We start from the raw sequence: 8302 nt of genomic DNA, 5'->3' as shown, positions 1-8302 counted from the left end.
ATAAACTGAAAGGCAGGACGAGGATCAATATTGGTCGAGCGTTTGCTCGCTGGCGTGAGCTTATCGTCAGACCGATGCTGACTTGGCCGTCATGCTGTTGAACTAGTAAGTAAATTGCTTGCATACTATCTTTAGTTTTTCTAATCTGTTGTCTGCCTGGCTACGTTACGGAAACTATCTGGTCCTCCATTTATCTTCATGAATCAGCTAACGTTAGTAGATGAGCGAATTATCAATCTGGTAGCTAGTAAACACTAACATGCTAGTTTTAGATGGTTAGGATGCTATCGCTATCATTCTCGTTCAGATTTGAGCATTGCAATTGACATGCAAATCGCAAATGTTTGAGTTAAAATGTTTAGTCTACTAAACATGTATAAATTATGAAAGGAGGAAGATTAATAATATTATCATTGCCCATATGAAAAAAACCTGCATGCTTCATATACAGTAACAGCCCGTTCTCATCCCAAGTCGTCATATACTGACGCTTTCAAAATTTCTTCAATATCTGACGCACAAAGCACCCTTTAGCGTCCATATGAGACGCATAACCCTACCACAGACCTAAACCTACCCATAACCGAAGCGTCTCATATTGACGCTAAGGGTGCTTTGTGCGTCGGATATTGAAGAATGTTTGAAAGTGACGATTTGGGGATGAGAATGCGTTGACAGTAACCGTAAATCATTTTACGACAGCGGTAATGGACAATTCCGCTTCCAACCTGTAGGGCGACCGCAGAGGAAAAGTTCCATGTTGTTGCTTTAACCCCCATGAGCTGTGTGGAGGACTTTTATCATGGATGGATGCACTTTTATGGACTTCAAAACAGAAACAACCATTCACTGCCATTTTAAAGCTTGGAAGAGCCAGGACATTTTTTTAATATAACTCAGATTGTATTTGTCTGAAAGAAGAATGTCATATACACCTAGGATGGCTTGAGGGTGAGTAAATCATGGGGTAATTTTCATTTTGGGGTTAACTAACCCTTTAATGTGAGTGAATGGCTCACTTCTACCTCTCAGGAGACGGCTGCGTCCTCAGATGAATTAGAGTCCTCAGTGCAGTTGTGTCTTGTTAATTAGACACGTTTTCTTTGTTTTCTGTGTATATTTATATAATCATTTTCTTTTAACTCTTTAATTTCATGATTTATTGGATTTATAAAAAATAAAATAAATGGTCACACAATTTTTTCATGTAGAATTGTTAATCTAAGTCCAGTAACTAGATGAAAGCATTAAACTTTTTTTATTATATGAATATTAAATATGCAAAAAAAAAGTATATTAGGTTCTTCGAACACACCTGCCGGTTATGATTAGTATCGCTGGATTGAGTTATCTGAGATAACTGCGCGTTCATGCGCTGGTTTAAAAGGGGATATGTCCAAAGGAAAGAAAGTATAAGACTTTGTAATGTCCATTTGTTTCCATTGCACTGGACAGTGAATAAACCCTCTCAGATAACTGTCATATGGAGGAACTAGCCTACCTGCAAGTGCATAAATAACTTTACTTAATTTATACTTGTATGCTTTATGACTGCAATATAAGTTGCAGGATTCCACATCTACAGAAAGGCCTACAGAAGAGTCTGCACAGACAGAGGAGACATAGGCCTACAGGTGGGCAGTGTATAGCCAACTTTTCCTTTTTATTTGTTGCATGAGGCATGTGTCTAATATCTCTTGTTGCAGGCACTTGACCAGGCTTTTCTTTACAAAGAACAATTGAAATAAAACTCAAGAAACAAAGCATATTTGTCTTTCATTAAACATTTAATGAAAAGTGTTTTTTTGGGGGGCAATGTTGTGTAATATGGCACATGCAACAATGTCACAGGCCCTGTCAGGTGTGCAACCCTCAGACTTTTCGGACACTGAAATCTTCCTTTTAGTTAGCCAAAGTTAATTTCATTGTGTGCCCTTGTCCTGGCTAGAGCTGCATTGTAACTGGTCAGGGAATGGGGTCATAAAACACCTGTCTGCAGGCAGGAACATGTCATAATCACCTATGAAAAAATGCAGTTCTGTTAGGATCAGCATAAGTGCATGTAATAAAGTGAGCTTGATATTTAATTGTGGAACTTTTCTTACCACTTTCAAATAATGTGCATAAATGTGAATCTCTGAAAATTCTTAAGTCATGCACAGATCCTGGCCATTTTGCTTTCACATTTGTGATATGGAAGATTTTAGTCAACTGCCTTTTTTTTATTTGATATAATATTACTAATCTGGAATATTAAGAATCACAATAGTAACTGGGCTGCACATTTACATTGTGAACCCCCTTTCTGTTCACATAATCCCCTTCATTGAGGCCTTGATGGCAGTCTATGGTCTAGCCTATAGTCTATGGTACCAATCACGTTAGTGAAGCCTGAGTGACATATACTGTAATCGGCATGGTCATGATTACATGATCTTCATAAAACATTATGATAGCCAAAAAAAAAAAAAAAAAAAACTGGTTTAAAAAAAACTGCTTTACAACATTGGGTCTTAAGTGGCTTGGAAATGCCAAAAAAAAAAAAAAAACTAAAACTGTTTTTTAAACCTAAAAGCGCCAGGTAAACTCCGAATGACACGACAGACAGCACTTTCCATCAAGTTCTCCGCATCTCCAATAGTGTAAAGGAAAGAGCCACTTGCAAATAATCTTAGAGCAATGCAAACAGTTTGTGCTGTAGTTAAAGCCCGACTCCGACAAGTCGAAAATAAATGTGCGTTTCCAACAAATTAATAATGTAAACGACAATCTCACGAGTCACGAGAAAAAATATATATCTCAGAAAGTGCACTATCGCGCTGCGCTGGACTTCCCATATCAGCTCCGCTTATGAAGCCGCAGTCTAATCCTGTTAACATTAAATAAGCCTGCTCCCGAGCAGGTTTAAGCTTGCACACCTGTTGCTATGACAGCAAGTCCAGGATGAGCGTCGAAGAACCAAACAATCCAAGATCATGCCAAATCACCAACAATCAAATCCAGCTAACTGAGTTAGCGACGTACGAAGAACGGGCCCCTGTTGTCCCTTAATTAGCTAATTTCCCTGGTGTAGAAATACTTCCTGTTTGGTTCAGTTATGCCAGTCATCGTAAATGTTAGTTGTGTTTAAGTGTTTGAGTTTCCTATTAAATTACTATTTTGTGAGATGTCCTGTTTCAAGTCTCTTCAGATTCTAAGTATTAAAAATTTTGTACTTTTTTTATTTTTATTCAGTATCTTCCAATTAAAAAAAATAAAATAAATAAATAAATCAGTTTAAAGGTTATACAAAACTTTTATCTTTGGTCTATTGTGGATCTAATACTGTCTCACTTTATAGTTCCCTCTACAATTTACTTTTAATTGCTGCTTGCAATCATTAGACTAAGCTCAAAACACTCCACAGAGCATTCAAAACAGCCTCTTCATTGTGTGTTATTGACTCAGTCCCATTTAAAAAATAAATAAATAAATAAGCATCATGGGGGACTAGGTTTTATGCCACACTGTACTTGATGCACAATTCATGTAGCCTGGTTTAAACCAGACCATTCTCAGTAGTAACTGAGTTATGGTCTGGCAAAGCTTCATTAATAACTCATTTCCAAAGGGGCGTCACCAACGGACGTCGCTCAAATGCCTCTGGGCGCAATTGGATAGACCTAAAACCAATCAGAGCCATCGTCATCGTGTAAAGCCGTATGCTGCGTCCCAATTCGCCTAAGTTACACTACGCCATAAAAGTACTCTTTTTTGTGAAGAAAAGGTATTTACTTTTGAATGTGTAGCAAAAAAGTAGGCAAGCTTTGGGGCATACTAGTTCGTCATCTTTATCGGACGGATCTGTCACGTGCATCCTGTCAGGTAAACTGCCCTGTCAATCATCTTGTCACAGTTAAAATCCTCTATTAAATCTAATTTAATTTCCTACCGTTTCGGAGAGAAATGTAGTAGCACGTTCATCTGCCAGTGGGTCTTTCATGGAGACTGTCCTCATGTGTTTGCAATTTTAATATAATAATGCATTCAAAAGTTGGTGCGCTTCACCAACGGACATCGTTCAAATGCCTCTGGGCGCAACTGGATAGACCTAAAACCAATCAGAGCGATCGTCATCGTGTAAAGCCCACCTCAACGTTTCTGATTGGTGCCGCGATTTTGACGGATTAGAAATAGGCTTGAATGAGCTCTTTGCCCAGACTACTTGCAGAGCAAATCTAAATTTGCCGGAAGTTATCTGGGTTTTCCCAGGCTACAATTCATGTGTAATGTATATATATATTCATCATATATTTTCCATTTAACTATCAGATATAAAAGTACACATAAGTCACTTTGAGTTGTTTTGTTTCTTTTCTCGTCATTGACCCACCACTGACAGCGGGTGTATCAGTCTCACACTGTAAATTAAAATCAACAAAAACATTCCTTAATGTCGCATTCAAATTGCTACACCTCCTGATGTTAACAGTCTTTTCTAATGAAATGATTATTATTCAGATGTGCAGGGCCCTCTGCAATCAACTACTATGCAGAGTCATTAACATGAAAGTGGAGGCTGTGCATGCATGAGGTACGTTCAATTAAAAGACTTCAGGATGGAAGAATTGTCAGGATGAGCTCAGATTTCAAAGTCTGTAAGACGATTATCCAACAAGTGGCAAAGTCACAAAAACCTCTAACTCTGATGGACAGGGCAAATTGACACCTCTGGTTATGCAAAGCCAACCTGATTTAAATAGATCTAACTTTTTAGTGTACTTTATGCATTTGTCGGAAAATCCAACTGCAACTTGACCTTCTGTCTATGATATTTGTATAAGAATAATCCTAAAAGTTGAGTGTTTTGCATGCTTAAATATTCATTTACACAAATGACAATGATGCCTTTAGCCTACATTTAACTGTTTAAAAACAGCTTAAATATTTTAAATATTTGACTACTCTTTAAAAAAACAGATAAAAAAAAAAAAAAAAAAGATTTTACTGCAACGGTTTTTTAAAAGTGGTATTAAAACATCACTATTATTTAACAACATCACTATCCTTCTGCTATTTGATTAGTTTATCAATCAACTTCATTGTAGCTTCTAAAAAGTTAAATGTGACTATGAAATATGCAGCAGTCTTTATATCTTCAGTGTCTTCTTTTAAGTTCCACAGAACGTCATACAGGTTTGGAACCACGTGAATGTGAGTAAATGACAAAACTTTAGTCAGTCTATCCATCTATCCAACCTTTTTACCCAAGTGCAATGATTAAAATCATAGTGAAATTATCAGGAATCTTACTAAAAAAGAAACTTGGAATCCTTCAAAAGGATAATCAGAGTGCCTCTAAACACATCCGGAAGCAGCTCAAAGTTTTCATTTCCATATGCAGTGGCATTAAGCAATCAAGCAAAAAAAAAAAAAAAAAAAAAAAAAAAAAACCTAAGGGAAATTTGATTCTTCATGTTATGACCCCTTTAATCATTCTTGACTGAAAATCTTCATCTCTGCTATAGAACTCATATCTCATTCACAACTCTGCTTCAAACTAGCACGTATTGATCAGTTAAAACACTTAGAACAATCAATGGCGTTTATGTGCCATATTTTAATGAATTTTTGAAATCATATCTATCTGTTCTACCTCTACCAAGGTGTACAACCTATTAATTTAGTTATAAAGCACACAATAAACCTGACCTCATGCCAAATATTCTTGAGGCTTGTAAGAATATGGATTGATGTTTGTTTATCTCCAAAAGAGGCAGAAAGGTAACACTCACAGCCTCATTTATATCTTCCTGCAGCTCTCTGGGGTTTTGTAAAGCTGGCTGCATCACCTCTTTACAAACTTCTCCAAAAAGAACTATTGCTGAAACACACGTTGTACCTCAATTAATTCAGCAGTAAAACAGCCATACAGCTCTCACTGTTTCTGAATGCTCACTGTACATCCAGTGATGGGAGCAGAGTGCTTGAACTGCCCACTGAACGCGACTAGATTAAATACCTCTCACAGCCTTTAGCCTTTGGTCAATGAAATTAAATCTCTGCACAGAATTCCACTGAGACTTGCTGCAATAACAAGATCCTGTAGGAGGTGAAGTTATATGGTTATGACAGCCAGGTGAGATTTCTTTGTTTCTTTTTTTTTTTTTTTTTTTTTTTTTTTTTTCTGTATCGCATTACATACGTGCCAAAACGAATGACATCTAAAGCAAAAAAAATCCTAAAAAAAAAAAAAAGCATCCTTCTAGTGTGAGCAGTGAAATTATTGATTTTTGGGGAATGTTGTGGTTTTAATTTTTTTTACAGTGGAGATTATAATTCCTAATTCACTCTGTATTAAATATAATTAGACCCAGGTTTAAATCAAAGACTGTTGGTAAAATCGTTTGGATGTCATGTGAAGAAAAAACTTCACATATTATAATCAAATTAACTTCTAATTATTTTAGACGTTATCAGTGTTACATTATTTAGATATTGGGGATTATGTAGCTGTACTCAAATTATTATTATTAATTAGATTATAATCTACAGACATTTCCATTCACAGAATAAGCACCAAGCAATCATGATATCTGATTATTTTTTCCCCCTTTCAGCTTTACATGTATCTGCAAGAGATGCCTGATGTGACTGACAGGCTACAATTTTTGATTTTTCATTATTTTTGGGCTTTGAAAAATGAAATCTCTTCGGGTCTCTGGTTTGACAAGCTGTCTTCAAACCTCACAAATGTTAGTCTGTATTTGATTTGGGGTAAAGTGTCATTTATTTTCTGAAATATATTTGATGTGGCTATTCAGCGTTTCAAATTTTGATCTAATTTTCACTGTTTGCCGTCCATTTGTAGATGCCAGGATCTATCTATCAAAAGGAAGTATTTGTTATTCTGTGATCTGTGATCTCCAGGTTGTGGAAGATGAATTTCACTTTGTTTTTTTATTGTCCTTTATACTGTGATTTAAGACACTTTCTTTTTTAATCAATTCAGTTTAAAATCCTGATATATTTTGGAAATATGAAGGGGAGATTTTGTGCTGGCTGTTTGAAAATGATGTTTGGCAAAATTTATAGAAAAGGCATGGTATCTGCAGCAAAGTATTTTGTATCCCATATGACAAGCTATCTTTATTTGTATGTGTACTTATTTTTAATGGTTTAGTTATGTTAGGTTGGGTTCTGTGTTACGTCACGTGGCTATCTGGAGATAATTGTTAAATTATTACTGTAGTGTCTAATAAGCCCATGAGGGCTGGGCACCATGGTGTTTGACACTTAAATAAACAAATCAATAAAAAAATTAAAAAAAGTTATTAGAGCAAATATGAGAATTTGTCAAAGAAACCTCTGGCCTTGAGATTAGAATGCCTGAACTATTTGAGAAACAGAATAAAAAATAAATACTTTCAGTCAGCATTCAGTCATACCACAACCAGAATTTGAATATTTAACTGATACCATACATCTCACAATATATTGCCAAACTGTAAGTGGCCCTTTCATAAATCTAAAGCCTAAATCTTGATAATCAGTTTCTCAACAGGAACGGTGAAATGTCACACATGAAGGATATAGTTACTGAATCCTCAATACTGTTCCCTTTCGAAAGGGAACTCGCACTGCGTTGATGACGCTATGGGGAACGCTCTCCACGTGAACCGGTGAAAAGCTATCCAATCACAGCTATCGCTATTGACTGGAGACAGCCTATGACGTCACTACTAGTGCGACCTGGAAGTATAAAAAGGGGCCCCTAGATAATATGTCATCCTCTTTTCGTATTCAGGGACTGTTTTGTTTGTAAAGCTTCAACCTGAAAACTTCAAAAGGTAATCATGGCTTGTGAAAAATGCTTCAGGAAGTGTGTGGATTTCGTGTCTAAGATATTGACACTTGATGACACACACAACTTGTGCGTTTACTGCTTGGGCTCAGAGCAAGCACGATCAGTTCTTGAGGGAACTGCTTGTGCCAACTGTGAGTTTTTTCCCTTGAGAAAACTCCGCTCTTGTCTGGCCTTCTCCTCGAGGGAAGAGGGACAGACATATGTGCCAGGCGATTCAGGTCCAGGCAGAGCAGAGACTAGAATCGTGGGGTTTCAGAGGGAACTCTCCGAGGAGTTTGAGAGAGTTATTTATCTCTCACGCCCCTCGGAGGCTGCCGGATGAGGATGTGTTGTCACTAACATCCACTGATCTGAAAGCGAGTGCTCTGCTGGCAGCCCAAGAAAGTAGGAGATGGCTGATGAGGGTGAAGAGGATTTACAACCCGAACCCTCACATCCTCACATCCTCACATCCAC

The sequence above is a fragment of the Rutilus rutilus genome (genome assembly GCF_951802725.1).
Source record: "Rutilus rutilus genome assembly, chromosome: 1".
NCBI classification, from domain to species: domain Eukaryota; kingdom Metazoa; phylum Chordata; class Actinopteri; order Cypriniformes; family Leuciscidae; genus Rutilus; species Rutilus rutilus.
Note: the sequence above shows the minus strand (reverse complement) of the source record.